Source organism: Rhinatrema bivittatum, chromosome 1 (genome assembly GCF_901001135.1).
Source record: "Rhinatrema bivittatum chromosome 1, aRhiBiv1.1, whole genome shotgun sequence".
NCBI classification, from domain to species: Eukaryota; Metazoa; Chordata; class Amphibia; order Gymnophiona; family Rhinatrematidae; genus Rhinatrema; species Rhinatrema bivittatum.
In genome coordinates, this window is record NC_042615.1 from 319,436,384 (window position 1) to 319,455,317 (window position 18,934).

At 42.2% G+C, this 18,934-nt stretch overlaps 1 protein-coding gene across 17 annotated transcripts in view; it reads right to left on the reverse strand.

Annotated features, from left to right (window-relative positions):
- Positions 1 to 18,934, reverse strand: part of PDLIM5 (PDZ and LIM domain 5) — a 423,776-nt gene that overhangs the window by 225,559 nt on the left and 179,283 nt on the right. The window lies entirely within an intron of this gene.

Sequence of the window (18,934 nt, forward strand, 5' to 3'; positions counted from 1 at the left end):
GATGTCCTTTCATGGATTACAAACTGGTTAAAAGACAGGAAACAGAGTAGGATTAAATGATCAATTTTCTCAGTGGAAAAGGGTAAACAATAGAGTGCCTCAGGAATCTGTACTTGGACAGGTGCTTTTGAATATATTTATAAATGATCTGGAAAGGAATATGATGAGTGAGGTAATCAAATTTGCAGATGATGCAAAATTATTCAGAGTAGTTAAATCACATGCAGATTGTAATAAATTGCAGGGTGACCTTGCAAGACTGGAAGATTGGGCTTCCAAACAGCAGATGAAATTTAATGTGGACAAGTGCAAAGTGATGCATATAGGGAAAAATAGCCCTTGCTGTAGTTACATGATGTTAGGTTCCATATTAGGAGCTACCACCTAGGAAAAAGATGTAGGCATCATAGTGGATAATACTTTAAAATAGTTGGCTCAATGTGCTGCAGCAGTCAAAAAAGCAAACAATGTTAGAAATTATTAGAAAGGAAATGGTGAATAAAACGAAGAAACTCATAATGCCTCTGTATTGCTCCATGGTGAGACCGCACCTTGTGTATGGTATGCAATCCTGGTCACCACTTCTCAAAAAAGATATAGTTGCACTGGAGAAGGTACCAAGAAGGGCAACCAAAATGCTAAATGGGATGGAATGGCTCCCCTTTGAGGATAGGCTAAAGAGATTAGTACTGTTCAGCTTGGATAAAATGGCTGAGGGGGGATATGATAGAGGTCTATAAAATCATGAGAGGTCTAGAATGGGTAAATATGAATCTGTTATTTACTCTTTCGGATAATAGAAGGACTGGGGGCACTCCATTAAGTTAGCAAGTGGCATATTTAAAACTAATTGGATAAAATTCTTTCACTCAATGTACAATTAAGCTCTGGAATTCATTGTCAGAGGATGTGGTTAAGGCAGTTAGTGTAACTGGGTTTAAAAAGGGTTTAGATAAGTTCTTGAAGGAGAAGTCCAATAACTGCTATTAATCAAGTTGACTTAGGGAATAGCCACTGCTATTACTGGCATCAGTAGCATGGGATCTACTTAGTGTTTTGGGTACTTGCCAGGTTCTTATGGCCTGGATTGGCCACTGTTGGAAACAGGATGCCGGGTTTGATGGACCTTTGGTCTGACCCAGTGTGACAACTTCTTATGTTATGTTCTTATGATAAGACACTGTAGATCTGGCTGCTTTAGTAAGAAAATGCATGAATGTCAAAATGAATTAATTAATCAAATGTTTCAGCCATTCTTCCTGTTTAACTGGATTTAAAGGAAACTCACAGATTTTTTTTTTATTTTTTTAAAGACTTACCACAAATAAACACTCTTCACTGATCCCAGGAGGGGAACATAAAATAATATGTCCGTCATAGTGGTGGACTTCTAATGACACTGCATGCATTGAATTCCCACAACAACAACTCCAGATATGGAGTTGCATTCTTTCAGTGACATCAGAAGTCAAATTCCCCACTAAAAGGTTTTTTTTTTATTTTTTTAAGAAAAAATGACAGATTTAAAACATATGCCTTCTTCAAACTCCCAGCCTCTTATGGTACGGGCTGACAGCATTCATGTACAGTAACATTTTTAACAAACTCACATCCTTTAATGCTTTAAAAAGATCACAGTCTCAGCCTTTCCGACTGAGCATTTAAAATATCTGTGTGTGTGTGTGTGGGGGGGGAGGTCAAGCAATGAATCTTCTGCATCAACCCGATAATAAATAGTTGCATGCTGAGCCACAGTATGTACCAATTTACCAATTTACAACTCAAAGATATCGCCCGCACACGCAAAACTCACTCTGGGAGATAGAATTATTTATTACACACAAGGGTGACAACCATAGCAAGGTTATTCAGTGTGCCGCACCTGTCTGACAGCATGGTCAATTTCCTGTTTAATTACAGGAACATGGCAACAGGGTTAGAAAAAATACGAAAGGGAAATATGTTTAAATGATATCTCCCTCTCTGTCCAAATATGGGGGCCTATGTCTCATGGGTGTTAGCTAACGCCCATGCAGTACAGGCATTAGTTTGAGTTAGTGTTACTGCCACTTTCCCAAGGGTAACGTTTGCACGCATGCAAGTTATCTTCTTACAAAAATACCCTAGACCGACTTATTAGCCCCAAACGTCTCAAGGCTAATTAAGGCAGGCTGCACGGGACAATGCAGAACTCAGCAGGAGAAGATAACACAGACTGTACCCATTTTAATACTACTGAGTTCTGCATTATCCCGTGCAGCCTGCCTTAATCAGTCCTGAGAAATTTGGGGCTAATGAGACGGTCTGGAGTATTTTGTAAGAAGGTCATTTGCATGCGTGCTAACGTTGCCCTTGGGAAAGTGGCAGTAACACTAAAGCACACTAATGCCTAGAGTGCATGGGTGTTAGCTAACCCCATTAGACAAAGGCCCCAGAGAGAGACTTCATCTAAAAATATTTCCCCTTCGTTTTTTCCTAACCCTGCCACCATGTCCCTGAAATTAAACAGGAATTTGATCATGTGTAAAAATGCTCTCAGGCAGGTGTAGCACACTGAATCTGCGCTGAAAGGTGGTTTATCAAATTTAAATAAATACAATTTTGCACATCACCAGTTTTAAAACCTGCATCATGAAAGACAGGTAACACACATTACCTGCCGCCTCTAGAGCAGGTTAACACAGACACACCTATGGACCTCATTTGCTGAGCATTTTTCCCATAGAATGGGAGAAAAGCTTTAGCATAAGACCCCACTATCAGGTCTATCCAGTACCGAGCGGTAGGAAGAGCTGCGTTAGTGCCCGGCGCACCCGCGGTTGCCGCACGCACAGTGCAGCTCACCTACCGCTCGATCCTGAACAATAATTTTATGCAAATGTAAACCGCATCTAAGAAGGGTCCGTGAAGCGTTAGGCCCGCGCAACCCATTTTACTGGATAGAGCGCCTATACAGTATCCTGGGTGCGCGGGCCTAACGCTTCACGCCACGCTGGTATCTGTCATTTCAAATGTCATTTGAAATGACAGATACCAGGAAGTCGGGACTGCCAGTCCCCCCTCCCCTCCTCCCGAAGCAGGGCGCGAAAAGCAGCCTTGCTCCGGGAGGAGGGGAGAAGGGTCTGGCAGTACGAAGCGACTTACTTTTTGCACCCCCCTCCGGACATCGGACGACCTCTCCTGCCTCCAGCTGCTCGCGAAGATGGACGCCTGCAAAAAGTAAGTTGCTTCGCCGCTTCACACTGTCAGTGTCTCTTCTTCCCTCCTCCCGGAGCAAAGCTGCTTTTCGCCAAAGCAGGGCGCGAAAAGCAGCCTTGCTCCGGGAGGAGGGAAGAAGAGACACTGACAGTGTGAAGCGGCGAAGCAACTTACTTTTTGCTTTTACGTTTTTTTTCGCTTTTTTTTTTTTTTTTTGCTTCGGGAGGAGGGGAGAGGACTGGGGCTGCCCCGGAGACCGGCACCCATGATCACGGCCGGGGCAGGTGAGCGGGGGCTGGGGGAAAGCTTGCCGCCTACCCTTACCCCTGCCTCTACCGCAGGGGTAAGGGTAGGCGGTAAGTTAGCAGGTTAAACGCGCGACAAAACGGCAGGGAAAGATAGCGATAGTCGGGGCGCGGGTTACAGGATGCTAGGGAATAGCTAATTCGCTCGTTTGCATGCAATATACATGCCGCGTGCGGAAGGGGTTGCCCGGGGATTTTAGGACGCGGTAGGAGTAGGTTAAAGGGGATTCGGGATCGCAGGAAGGGCTAACGCGGGTTAGGAGCGGGTTAGGAGCGGGGTAAACGCGGCCGCACTTTACTGGATAGACCTGTATGTTGGGTGCTTTAGTGATGCTCTACACTTTCTCTAACTTTTTGCTGGGTTTTTTTTTATCCCATTAGTTTTTGAGACATTATAAAGAAAAAGTTTTATGTATGCATTTTAAAAATTTATATAAGAATAATCTTGTGACAGAAAAACAAACAAGAGACCAATATTAACAATTCAGAAAACAAATCCACTTCAGGAAAAAAACAGTCCTCCCAGCTTTCTCCAGCCCAAAAATAAGGGATCCAATTACACAATTCTAAGAAATTATAGAAAAAAAAAGGCAATAACAGCACCATATACAGCAGAGGAATCCTACATATTGAGGATCCTTAAACAGAGTAATGGGACTCAACCAGAGGTAGCAGGGCCTGCCTCACTAACTTCAGTTGACTGAGCTAGCTTATCACTCAAAAAGAAGGATAATTGAGACGGAAGAAAAAAGATATATGAAGCAACTTTGAATCTAACACTTACAAGGAAACTTTAACAGAAAAAAGGCCCCAATCTGTAACACTCTTGGCCTAAGCATCAAAAACCGTTTCCTCTTCTTCTGTGTTTGTCTAAATACATCAGGGAACACCCTAACTCTCAAATGTAAAAATGGTTCTAAACAGTACTTAAAAAAAAAGTCTAAGAATCCTATCCCGATCAGGTTCCAACACAAAAGTCACTATCATTGTTGCAGGTTCCACCAAATCACTATCAGAGGTCTCCAAAATCTTAGAAATGTCCAGCTTAGAAGGTATCAATGGTTCTATAGCTTGGAAACCCTGCTGAACCTCGTTGCCCTTCTTTAGGGGCGGCAGATAGTAAGCTTTAGACAGTGGAGGTATCGCCTGCTCCAGAACCTTAAGTACCTCCAGCAAGTATCTTTTAAACATATCCTTGGGAGGTATATGAGATGCTTTAGGGAAATTTATAAATCACAGATTTTCCCCTCATAAAGAGTTCTCTAAATCTTCCAGCTTATTCTGAAGCATTAGATCTTTTATCCAAAAATCATCAGTGGGTTTCAAAGAGGCCAACTCTTGCTTGACTTCCTCAAGATTCTGAGAGAATGTAACATTAGCGACTTCCAACACTGTTTTCTATTTTCATTGCTTTTCAACAGAGGGTTTAGCCTGGATGTAATAGAAATTCCCAACCTCTCAATAGCCTCCCAGATTGTCTCCAATGTAAACTGCAAATGTTTTACTGACAAAAATTGTTTAAAACTTTTCGAGGGCTCAACAACTGTAGTGGAGCACGGTGGAATAGCCTCTGCTTCTCTCCTAAGACTTCCCCCAGTTGACAAGCCAGACAGCCCTTCAGGAGAATCCTCTCTGGTGTAGGCTCCTTCCCTCCCCAGTAGCACACTCCCTGCCCAGGGGCTCAAGGCGATGACATCATCAACCTGCACCAACTCCATACGTGTTTGCTGGTCTCGAGAAACCGCTGAGTTAGCTGGTGCGATCCTCTCAATAGAGGACAGAGAGATGGTTGAGCCCCCTCTTCCTCTGCCCCCAATGGCTGCTCTCCCGATCTTCCTCCTCCATGCACAACATGAATATCCATTGGGCCCAATGCAGGGATTGCCGAAGAAGCTACAGGCTAAGACTTCACTCATGCTCTGCGTTTGTGACCTGTAAGTGGCATTGATTTGAAAGGGAAAATAAACAGCAACATGCTAACAGAGCTTCAAGCTGAGAGTGCTGCTAGCACCATTTTGGATCCCTCTTCAGTAGCTCTAAGTTAATTATTAGATCTTTGGATGCACTCCACTGCCAAACTCGATATGTGTTTACAGTTTTAGATTTATGAGTGGAACTCAACAGGAAGGAACAAATCCATTTTCTTCTCTTTCCATTTATCTCCTGTTCCATCATACAGAAAGATTAAAAGAAAAAAAATGTTACATAATAAAGCTTGTAAGACATCACTATTCAAGCTTTAAATTACACAATAAATCATATTAAATATGTATACAACTAAATCCCAATTCATATTTGGAGAATAATGAGCTTCCTATTTCACAGATCTGCTCGGAATATCTTGTTCTACTGTCACTGCCCTCGTGGTATGGCAACAAAGACAGGTAAACTGAAGGAAAAGGACAGGGATCAGTTTGCCGAGCCCCTGCCCGATGATCCAAGGCTCTGCTGCTTCATTCCATTTATCTCCGCTATGGCACTACAGTTGATTACCAGCATTAGCCAATGCCATGTGACTAACCTTGTGTTCCTTTAAGCTGACAGATAGTGATAGGTTGACCATGAGCATCGCCGAGCTGGATGCATTTACCATAGCATGAATGGGACAGCGGCTATCATCAGAAGACCCAACCACCTTAAAGTTCACATCTACATGGCTGCAGGTGGCTCACTCAGTAACAATGCAAATGACTTCCATATCAAACATTACACAACTCAATTTTTACATACAGATTACACCTGGAGCGCACACACACATTTACGTATGTACTCTGGCGGATCCTCCTTCATCATCTTCCCACTAATAAGTGTATGCTCAGAGCTCTTTATCTTCCTCTATCTTTGTTCTCTTGGTAATTTGATCTCCTCTCATGGCTTTTAGCACCATCTTTATGAAGATGATCCCGTTCCTTGAAATTCATTTTTTATGCAATATATTAACTTCCTCTCTCTTACAGAAACATTCTAGATATTTTAAAGTTTTGATCATATCCCCCTCCTTTCTTACAGAGAGTTCATTTGAAGTTCCTTGTACCATGCTGGGTCGGTTTTGTCTCGCATACCCTGCACAATTTTGGTGGTCCTCTTTTAAATCACTTTCATCTTCTCAATGTCCTTGAAGGCTGAAATGAGGTCTGCTTTTAAGGTTTTCCAAAATGAATATCCATTTGGATATTTTCATACTTTTAGTCCAAGAATCAGGTTACATCTGCACCATTTGGTTATCCCAACTGGTTTGCAGGTACAAGGGCAAGAACCTCCAAGGACTGTCACCAGGCTGAAAGGCACCCTCAGGAGCTTGGGTTGAAGGGGGACTGAAGGAGCCCTTTCCAATGACATGGCCAGTGGGAGCTTTCGCTGGTGTAGAGACAGTGACGGCATGGTGCACTGTTGCCCACCTTGGTCTGGAACTCCAGGAACACTCTGGTCTTGCCCACCCTGGGAATTGATTGCCACTGATCTAGCAGAACAAACCAACTGCTATTTTGCTGCAATTGAGGGCACAGCATGGAAAAATAATGTAAGAAATATGTCTGCCAATTCAGTGGATTCAATGAAACAGAGTACATGAAGGTAGCTAACAACTGCAAGGCCCATTTCATCTGACCACTCTCTCTTTCTACTGTATTATCAGAGAGCCTTCTTGAGGTTTCTCTCTTCTCCCCTGGGACTCAACCCTTCTCTCTCTCCAAGGTGATCCTGGGGTTGGCGGGAAGGGAAAGGGCTATATGGTGTCTGGTTCAGGTTCTGGGTGGAAGCTTTCTATGTGACATGAAGATCTGCATGTTGCGGGGAGGTGGCGATTGGGAGGCAGATGTCCACACATAGATCTGTACTACCTTCAAGAGTGGTGCAAAATTTCTTCAAATAAATTGTGCGCATAGCTGTCTCTTCCCTGACCTAACTCTGCCGTCTAAACTACCCAGTTTTTGAACAGTTAAATACAGCCATCTAGTAAATCTAGCTGCTCAATGGAGGGCAATTTTTGCCCAGCTGATGAAGCCAGCCTACTCCTTAGGGAAAAAAAATATATATATTACACAGAAAAATAGTGCTTGTAGGCAGATAAGGAGCTTTTTACCCATCTAGTCTGCCTAGCTGCAATTGCCCACTGAGACTCCATCGCCGCCCTCTCTTACCTCCCCATTCTGTATCTGTGCCAAGCACCGTTCTGACTGCCCTCCCCCTCTGTTGGTCATCTCTTTCAGGCATCAATTACCTTCTCAGTAAGGGAACATTTCCTTGCCTCCCATTTCTTCTGAGTATCCTTCTACCTCCATGTCATGATTCTGCTTTTAAACTTTTTTTTTTCAAGCCTGCAGAGTATTTGAATGTACCTAGCTCATTTCCCCCTCCCATGCACACACTCCTTTCACTTCTTTCTTATATTGAGTACATTTTGAAACTTTTTAAGCCTGTGTAGAGAACTTCAAAACCTAGCAGTTCATTGGCATTATAAGGGAGAACAGTATGCAGGCCCGAGGGAAAATATTCCCAACGTATTATTAGATCAAACAAGAAAGACCCCTATTAGTCAGACCAAAAAAGGAAACAAAGCCAAGACACAGGGAGGATTAGATTATTTTTACATCAGTCTAGAAAACACTACAACTGCCTATGCATCACTAAAATAAAATTAGACTGCATTTATCAATATAGATTCACATTAAATTTAGCATCCAACTTTACTCTACTAGTACCTGTCAACTCAGGCCTAAACACGCAACAGAGGTCTAACACCTTTAAATATTTCTCAGAACAGGCAGGTAAGAACACTCCAAGAGCTGAAACGGGTACAGCATAAAAGTATCAAAACCCAAAAATACAAATAGAAAAATTTGTCCTTGACTATATTGTAACAAAACTTTACTTTTTTACCCAGACATTACTTCCTTAAAAATAAAAAATTACTGATGTTCAAATATTCTATGGAAATCTTACCCAGGACACTGACATTTGCTGGTGAAAAGAGACTGCTCAGGGAAGCTCTGCAGCGATGCCAGTTAGATTCATCACACTATCAACTTGCCCCTTCCACAGGTTTCTTGCTTCCTCTTTTACCTTATTCTTCTGTCATCTTTTTCATTCTTACTAATTTTATATCTTGGTATTTGATGTCAACCTCTCTCCTTTCTTAGAACAGAGATTTAGTTGCAACAGTCCACGTGTAATTGCATTACACATTTAGGCTACTGCAACTCTCCGTATGCAGGCTTGCCCACGTGATGCGGAGTGCCGCTGCTTGCTTGCTACACCAGAAAGAAACCTTGGGACCACACTGCACCTCTCCTAAAGGCACTGCATCAGTTGCCAGTTAGCCAAAAAAAAAATTAAATTCAAAACTATTTCATTGGTGTTTAAATCACGAAATTGTTTTGCCTCTTACTATGTCAGCCCTGGTATACCGGCTTACATCCCTGGAAGAGCGTTACGCTCATCACAGCTGTCTCTGCTGAAAGCCCCAGATACAGTTATGTCAGTGGAAACTTCTGAGAAAACCTTCTCTCGTGTAGGACCATCTTCCTGGAATTCAGTTCCCCAGGAGCTTAAATCTGAGATTGATCTAAATATCTTTAGCCACTGTGTAAAGCATGGTTGTGTCCCGGTCCCACTGTAATACCTTCCACCTGACTGTAACATCTAGCACCCCCCCCCCCCCCTTGACTCAGATGATAATCATCATTCAATATCCCACCTCCCCTCACTGACCCTTTTTATCTAACTCAATTTCTACGTTAGATGTCCACCTTTGTACTACTACCGTTTCTAAGAATTTCTAACTACCATGCAATACTCTATGTATGTTTTACATGTAAACCGTTGTGAACTAGCGATTTTTTCACGTGGAATGACGATATATAAAATATTTAAATAAACAAACTATCAGAGTGATGCAGTACATCATTTTAGGTTGTTCTGGTTACTCCCGGGTTTTATTTTATCCATATTTAATTAACTATATTGATGCTTTATATTTTAACTGTTGCATTACACTCTGTAGCGTCAGTGGGAAAGGGGAGGGGGGTGGAGCTCTAGAGAATAAAAAAAAAATAATAAAAATTATGGCCCCACTCCCATTGTTTGTAATGCCCTGCTCAGAGCCTGCTCTTCGTGTGCGAATGCTTTGCGTAGGCGCCCACCTTGTGTCTGTGCAGAGCTCTGGCATGGCGAGGTCTAATTCACTGCCAGCGGACCCCGTTTCTGGAGGGAGGAGTTGCCTATTTCTGGATTTTCATCTTGCACCCCAGCGTGCGCTGTGGATTCTGCAGTTTTATTGCCCCCGCTGACAGTCAGCACTGCCGACACCAAAGCCTCCCTCCAGGGGGCTGGATCGCTTGGCAGCGTCTCTGCTGAATTCATGATGGAGGGCGCGAAGAAGGGCCAGGTGCTTCACAATATTAAATGCCAATATCCCCTGAGAGATGAAATACATAAAGCGCGCCGTGTTGAATATTTGTTTAAACTGCTGAATTAGAGAGATTCATGTATCTACTTTTGCAAGAGTTGCTACGTGGGAGTTTTCCCCACTATTTACCCTCTTGGATACAGAAAGAATTTAGTTGACAAGGAGAAGAGAGTAACGCTACATATTGTCGCCATGTCTTGAGCAACAGGGTAGGTGAGTGGGCAATTTTACATGTAAGCAGTATTTCCCGATAGTCTCTTGGTTATTTACCAGGGCAAATGTGAAAGGGGAGAAGTAGAAGTGAAACATGGGTACCGCTTCTCTCTACAAAGTCAGTAACTGTGTAATATATTGCTTTATTTACTATTGTGAACGCGATTTAAAAAAAAACAACAAAAAACAACAACAAAAAAAACAGTTTTAGCCTGTTTGGAGCATCTTAGAACAGAACAGGAATGACTGTATGCATCTCATACACTGTCTTTGGGACCCTCAACCAGGTTCAGGATACCTGCCATGAATTTTCATAAGCTGTATGTACCCTTCACAGGAGGACTGAATTTTGGAATCTCTGCTAGAGTTATTCCTGTGTGGTGTTTGTATCCAGGAGCAGATGATACATGTCTGGGGCCAGGAATGTGCATGCTGTTGTGCGTAACCAGGAGAGCAGGAAACGGTCTACCTGTAGTCTATTCTCTCAAATCTGTATTGTTTTATTTTCTTTAAATAAAGGATGTGCATATATATTTTTTTTTATTTGCCAAAGCTCACAAACAGCTGTCAGAAATATCCCTTTGTCCCAAATCTGGATGAAATGGAGTGCTTAACAGTACAGGAAAAGAAAAATCTTCATATTAAAAAGGCATTCTTACTCAGATATCATCATTTGAGTTTGAAGATTAGATCCCTTCTAAGAATGTACTACTTGGAAATCTACTGGCAGGAAAATGCTGGGTTCGGATCAGGCAGCAAAACCCGTTTTTTTTTTTCCTTTTACTGAATTACTGGGATTTCAAAACATTCCACAGCTTTTGAGTGCAGTGCCTTTTTAGGCAAAAAGAAAAAAGTCCCCTCGGCAAAAAATGTGGCTGACATATGCTTCTCATTCTCTTTTTTTCTTTACCTCTAATTTTATTCATCCCTTATCTATTAATAGTGCCATTTCCTAGACACTACTTGGAAGCCTGATCCCCCACAGCCAGCGGCCACATTCCGCTCCGCACCGCACAGAAACACTTCTTAGCTGAGATTATGGAAGTTTTTTTTTTTTGTTTTTTTCTTTTAAGGGAATGAATATTTAAGCTAAGTTCACTGAAGGACACATCTCTGGTTCCTGGAAAATACTCCAATGAAAAGCAACACATCTTTTGAAGGGAACCTGCGGGTTTACCGCATTTGTATGGGACTGACCCCGTCTGCAAACAGAGCTTCCGTGTGTTACCTGAACTCGGAGAGACAAACGTACACACAGCGGCAAACTCTCTCAATCTCAGGTCCCCCGAGATCTGCACACGGGTTCTGGTTTTCGGGGAAAGCCTGAATGAAGGCGCCAGATTCCTCTGTCCTCACGTAGCCCAAGAGCAAGATTAATGTGACTGTACTGTATCTCGGCTACCTTAAGAACCAGAGCCCATGGGTAGCCTCAGAGACCAGAGCTGGGAATCACTGACTTACCGCATGATATTAGCCACTACAGGAAGTGGGGTGGAGGAGCCGATTTTCATTTCAAAGAAAACCATGTGTGGAAATAGATTCAATTAAAAATAAATACAATAATTAAAATATCTCTGTGCTTCTACTGGCAGGTGTGTTTCAAAGCTGCCAAAGAGAAAACAAATAGAGATCAAAAGGTCCCCAGTGCATTGTGGGGTAACTTTCCACAGGTAGCTATAGAACAGAAAGCAGGACAACTACAAACCTACATGCAGATTACGCCCTTCAGCACCAACATGACCATTGGCTTGTCCGATTGCATTCTTGTGGTCTACATAAGCAGGTAGGTAAATGCACCTGGAGTGAACTCTTACCTGACTGTACGGTTTCATTGTTTGTAAGGCTGGACTTTTAGCACTGGTTTTATATCAACAGTGAATTTGTGAGCTAGAGGAAATTCATTCATTCATTCTTTTTTTTTTTTTAAGGGAATGCTAAAGTAATGTGCTTGTGAGAGAAGACCTAGGTTGCATGAAGGCAAGTGAGAGGCCTCGGTGAACTAGCAGAGGAATACCAATCCTGTCAACTTTACAGGCATAAATGGCAGATAAGTACAAACCCTCCCTAAATCTGTCCATTTTCTGTACCTGCTGCACTGCTACTGATTTCTATAACTAATAGACCTATACAGCATTGTACACATAAGAGACAATAACGGTTCTATGGAGCGAAGAATCAAGTCCAGACACACAGACGAGACAAATAAGAGGCTTCAGGAAATGTATTAATTACAGAAAACATTTTTAAATCGACAAGATTAAAAAGAGTTAGGTTCAAAATTTACAAGCAGCTTCAAATATGGCCAAGAGGGGCATGAGGCACCAGCTCAGGAAGGTTGGTCCAAGAACATGGTGCATCAGGGTGGGACCTGCACAGTTGGGAGTTGGTGAAGAAGAAGGGTGGCACATAAAAAAAACTGTCTTGGCTTGCCCGATGAAAGGAGTTTATGAGAGCAGGTTTAGTTAAAGGAAGAAAAGTAATGAGGAAGTGTAGAGTGAAGACACCGGCAGGTAAGCAGAAACAGCTTGAACTGTATGCAGAGGCGGATAGGGAGCAAAGCAGTGACATGCGGACAGGGCTCACATGGCTGCAAAGATATTAGAGGAAGTTAAGGTCCTGCAAACTGAATTCTGAATAAACCATAGTGGAGAGAGGTGGTTCAGGCTAGACCTGCAAGGGGCAAGGCAGACGCAGCAAGGCAGAGAGAGTGAGCGCACCACCTCTCATGAGAAGTACACGCGGGGAGCAACGGGATCTGGCAACACACAAGCTTACATTTTTAAGTGCACTTATAAAAACTGAAAGAAATTGACACTATGGTAATCTATGATTATAACAAAAAATGCTGTTTTGTTCACAGCGAGTTATCTCTGATAACATAGTTATGAATTTGAGCGCCCTATGTATAAAAATCACCATTCCTCTTGCTGGGTACATATATAGGGAATATTGTGAATTGGTATATTTCAGACAGCAGCAACAGCAGCTTTAGTAGTGGGAGTCAGCAACGGGCCTGTGAGTCAGTACAAGCTCACAGGCTCTGCAGTGGCAATGCCCCAGTATGAGTTCCTGTGAACATAAGAACATGCCATACTGGGTCAGACCAAGGGTCCATCAAGCCCAGCATCCTGTTTCCAACAGTGGCCAATCCAAGTCACAAGTACCTGGCAAGTACCAAACATTAGTAGATCACAAGCTACTATTGCTTATTAAATACCGTAATAGCAGTTTATGGATTTATCCTCTAGGAACTTACCCAAACCTTTTTTAAACCCAATTACACTAATTGCTGAAACCACATCCTCTGGCAATGAATTGCAGAGCTTAGCTATACGCTGAGTGAAAAAGAATTTTCTTTGATTTGGTAACAGGAAGCCCCACATGAGGAGGGATGAGAGCTTCTGCAGAGCCTGTGAGCTTCCACTATCACCCAGGTCGCATGCTAACTTTCATTAGTAATCATGTAGCCCCTCGCAGATCATCGCTGGGCTTGGGAGCAGCCAAGAGGGAAGAGAAATGAGTGTGCGTGAGCTAGTAGAGATTGTTACTGCTCCTTTCTCGTCATCCACCAATGAAACTACCCAAGAGAAAAATGCTGACCCTGTAATTAGCCTACCCTCTCTACCCACCAGTTGTCATCTACCTTTAGCCCAGGTCCCAAAGGAAAATGTTGCCACTGACCCTGGCCAGGGGGATGTTTGGAAGGCCTATTTGAAGGAAAGGATGAGTGGCAGGAGGGATACAAGAGTTGGATAAGGTAAAGAGGGATTGGCTCTCAAGGGTGAGAGAGAGGGATGGGCCAAGGAGGTGAGAGGAGCAGATGTTAATAGAGGAAGTCATCTGGAGAGGTGGAAGTTGAGAGAGAGAGAATCAGATGGAGTGCAGAAAAGGTGAGGAGCAATTGTTGGGGGGGCCTGCACCATTGATAATTTGTTTTGGTTGTCCTCTGGTGTTGTGTGAATTCTCAGTGTTACAATGGGATCAATACTGGTTAAATGTTTGTGAAGTTCTGCTCTATATACTCATCTGCCAACCTTCCCACACCCTGCAACGTGACTCCTTCCTTCTTGGCCAGCTGGTTTCCTGCACTTCTGTTCTGAGTGACCTGCCAAATCCTGTGACAGCAGCAGACTTGCAAATTTAGTCCCTAAGCTATGGAACACCCTTCCCCTTGTTACGCTTCAAAAAAGATTTCTACAATTTTAAAAAAATGCCTCAAGACTTGGCTGTTTTCACAAGTATTTGATACTTAAATAGATCTTAGTTTAATTATTATGCTCTTGCTTATTTTATCTGGATTAACATATGTTATAAATTTGTTTTTTACCTGCCTGTTTATTTGCATATTTATGCTGCCAGTAATCAAAATGGCGCCGATGGCCCTTTGCGCTTACTATGTCACAGGGGCTACCAGTGCCATTGGTCATCCCCTGTGACTTAGTAAGGGTAAAGGGCCATCGGCACCATTTTGATTACTGGCAGCCCAAGTGCAGGAGATCGCTCCCGGACCCCCGCTGGACCATCAGGGACTTTTGGCAGGTCTTGGGGGGGTCAGGAAGGTGGGGGGTTGTAGTTAATTACATTTAAAGGGTTGGTATGGGGGGGTTTCCCCACAGAAAGAGAAAGATAAGTTTTCTGATCTGGGGAGTGGACCGAAATGGGGACAAAAAATTTTTTAATGCATTTCCCTAATTTGCTCCATAAGACACACAGATGCCCGGGAACAGAGCCGGTTTAGCACATTTTATTTATTTATATATTTTTTACATTTTCCCCCTCTGAATCCTAGGTACGTCTTATGGAGCGAAAAATACGGTATTTCTAACATGTATAAATAAAATTTTCGATTGTAATTGAATAATTTGCTAACAAAAAAAGCTCGTAAAGCCTTTTTAAATAAATAAAAATTGGGAAATTCAGAAAATGATTTCTCTTATTATCACATCAGAACCTTACATGGGGGCCTACTTTTCTTAGCTGGCACGGGCCTAATTCCTGCTCTCGCCAGCCCTGCCTGTTATATGCCACTTGTGATTTTGTAGACTTCAATCATATCCCCCCTCAAATACTCTTTTCTCCAAGCTGAAAGTCACTAACTCTGTCCTTCTCTAACTGCACCACATCCTTTTTGAGGTGAGATGACTATAATGGTATACTCAAGAAGCAGCCACACTACTGATATATACAGAGGCATTATGATGTTCTCTGTTTTATTATCCATTTCTTTCCAAATAATTCCTAGTATTGCTAAATATTTTTGGCTACCACGCACACAGACCTGAGAATTTCAACTTAGTGTCAATGACGACCCCTAGATCCTTTTTTTAGGTGGTTACTCCTAATGCAGAACCCATCTTCATGTATCTAAAATTAGGGTTATTTTTTTTCCTATGTGCATCACTTTGTATTTGTCCACATTAAATTTCAGCTGTCATTTAGATACCCAGTTCTCCGGGCTCGCAAAGTCCTTCAGTAGTTCCTCACAATATGGCTGTTTTAACTACCCTGAATATTTTTGTGTCATCTGCACATTTGACCACTTCATTGATCATTCATGAGTAAGTTGAACAGCAATGGTTCCAGGATGGATCCTTGGGGGGGACTCCAGTATTCAACTTTCTCCACTGGGAAAAGTAACCATTTAGTCCTAGCTCTTTATTTCCTGTTTTTGAACCAATCATAAATCCACATTAAGACAATGCCTCCTATTCCACAGCATTTTAATTTACTCCTCAGTATACTGGAGTGCCCCAAAGAAATAACTGAAATAAATAAAAACTACCTGAAGGTACAAAAGGAAGAAAACAAAACCTGCAGGGTCCCACGAGAAAAAAATAGGTTCTGTAGCTCCAGAAACATTTACTGCAGAAGCTGTAAGAAAGATCAAAGAATCATGACTTGCAGGCAAGGTGGATAAAATGAGACTGAGAGGCCCTGCCTAAGAGGCAGGGAAGAGGCTAAGTTTGCACATGCTCAGTAGAGCATGTTCAAAACTTCTAGATGCTTTGAAATCAAAGTTCCATACTGGGCTCCATCGGATAACATAACCCACATGTGAGGACTGACATCCTGCTTATCCTCAGAGAAAATATCAGTAAGGTAAAAACTCAGGCCAAGTATATCAATAGCAGTGACTTCTGTGTTAGCTATGTAGTGAAGTATTGCCTTAATCAGTGAAGAAAAACATGAAGGCTACATCTGAATCAATCTACTCCACACATGTAAGCTGGGTTTAAAAAAAAAAATACCAAGAGTTGTAACAGTATATTTGAGAAAGAGGTAGGAGTACTAAATAACACTCTGACAGCAGAATGGAGACTCAGCTGCCTGCTGTAATGGAAAATGCAGCATACTGTACTTATGCAATGAAATCAAGTGAAATGGTGTCACATTTTTCATTCTAAGTGATGAATGGCTCTTATACTTTAAAAAGGGAAGTAAGCAGTGAGTGACTTGGATCTCTAAGCCTAAAGAAACAGACAGATAAACATTCTGAAATTAGGGTCACAGCAAAGAAACTAGATATTTTTCTCCAGGACAAGCAAGATGTACTCCTCACACATGCATGACGTCATTGGATGGAGCCCGGCACGGAAAACTTATGTCAAAGTTTCTAGAACTTTGACTGAGCCTCATTGAGCATGCTCAGTATGCACTCTACCACGTGTTCACACAGGGTTTCCCGTCTCTTCTTTTCCGCAGAGCCTGTCATTTTTTGGTCGTGTGAAAGCATTACTTTGTTTCTGTAGTTTGGGCCTTCTGGCCTGTTTTTGATAAACTTAATTTCGTGGTATTTTCTTTGTAGCCTCACGCGATTGACACAGGGTTCCCCAGTTCTCTCTTTAGCATCCTAGATAGGATTTTCAATTGTTATCAATAAGTTTATTTTCGTGTTGATACCCCTGGGGGCAGCGGTGCATTTGGTGCCCACCAGTCATCGATGACTGCCGCCATTAATTTCGTATCTATATGCACGTATCTAATAAAATCCAGCGTACTTTTGTTTGCTGGAACAAAAGTACGCGATCGCGCTCTTTTTTAAAATCTACCCCTATGTTTTTTCACACAGGGTGGTCATATGTACACACCCTAAGTTCCTGCCTAAGGTGGCATTGGACTTCCAACTTAACCAGTCCATCATCCTGCTAACATTCTTTCTCAGGCCGCAATTGCACCAAGGTGAACAAGCTCTCACAGTTTGGATGGCAAAAGAGCATTAGCCTTCTATCTGGGGTGGACAGAAGCCTATAGACAGTCCACCCAACTTTTTGTTTCTTTTGATAAGATTACATTGGGCATCGCCATTGCCGAACAGAAAATTCTAATTGGTCAGCAGACTTCATCTCCTTCTGTTATGCCCAGGTGGCCATGTCAAGTCTCAAGCTCCTCGAGCCATGGCAGCAGCGATGGCCCACTTGTAAACAGTTTCCATGGAGGAGATCTGCAGAGCTGAGATGTGGAGTTCTCGCCACACACTCACATCACATTATTGTTTGGATAGGGATGGCCGATGACACCGTAGGTTTGGCCAATCTGCCCTTCCGATCTTGTTTGAGGTGTAAAACCCAACTCTGTACCTGCCTAGGGCCAATTATGTGTGTTCAGGCTGCCCCCCCCCTCGTTACCAACAAAATCAGCTGTGCCTGTTGTAACCTAATTTGGGTGTTCTGTTGGTCCCATTTTTAATTGTGGGGAAGGCAGCCTGTAGCTAGGGATTCACTCATGCGTGAGGACTACCATTCTTTTTGTCCTTGGAGAAAGCAGAGTTGCTTTCCTGTAACTGGTGTTCTCCAAGGACAGCAGGATGTTAGTCCTTACAAAACCTGCACACAACCCCATGGAGTTGGGTTTCCACTACATGGGTTTCTTCTCCTTTTTTATTTTACCCTTGAATTCTATATTATAAGACTGAAGGGGACCCCGCTTGGATGCATGGTATAATGCACGCTGAGCACGCTCAATGAGGCTCAGTCAAAATTCTAGAAAATTTGACATGTTTTCCATGCCAGGCTCTATCCAATGATGTCACCTTTGTAAGCAAGTCTGCTTTTTCATCTGATAAGACTAATTTCCAGAGACTATAGGCCTCTTTAAAAAAAAGCATATATTTAAAAATGTCAGTAATGAAACAGTTACACAACCAAACTATTTTATTCTAACTCCTGATGATGTATAGCACATATGCTTTGTATATTTTTTTATGGATGGGAGCTTTCTGGTTTGCCAAGAGCACACTAAAAAAAAAAAATATATATATATATATATATATATATATACATATATATATATATATTTGGCCAAGTAAACAGCTGCACAATTTGGATCTAGTTTGGACTCATCACCATCCCTTGTGTCTTACATTCAGGAAAGAACACCTATTAGTAGAACAGATATCAAACAAAAACATTAATGATCAATTACAGAACTTTCGGTAGTCATCTTGGAACATCAACTGCCTTAGAGAATAATAATAAAACCCATCATAATCATTTTTCTACATTGTTTCAGGGAAATGTGAAAGCAATTGGTTCCCTTACATTTTAAAATGTGAAACATGTTTCTACTGCACCAAATTGTTGTAAAGTCATGACATCAAAAGCACTTTTTCTCAAATCCTCATCCAGGACTGGTTTTCAGAATATCCCCAATGAATATGCATCAGATATATTTGCCCACAATGGAGGCAAGGCATGGAAAATCTCTCTCAAGCATATTCATTGTTGAAACCCTGGAAACCTGGATTTACGGGTCCCCACCACTGGATTTGTAAAAATCAGATCTAAAACTGAGGTTCTCAAGCTGCTCCTCATCC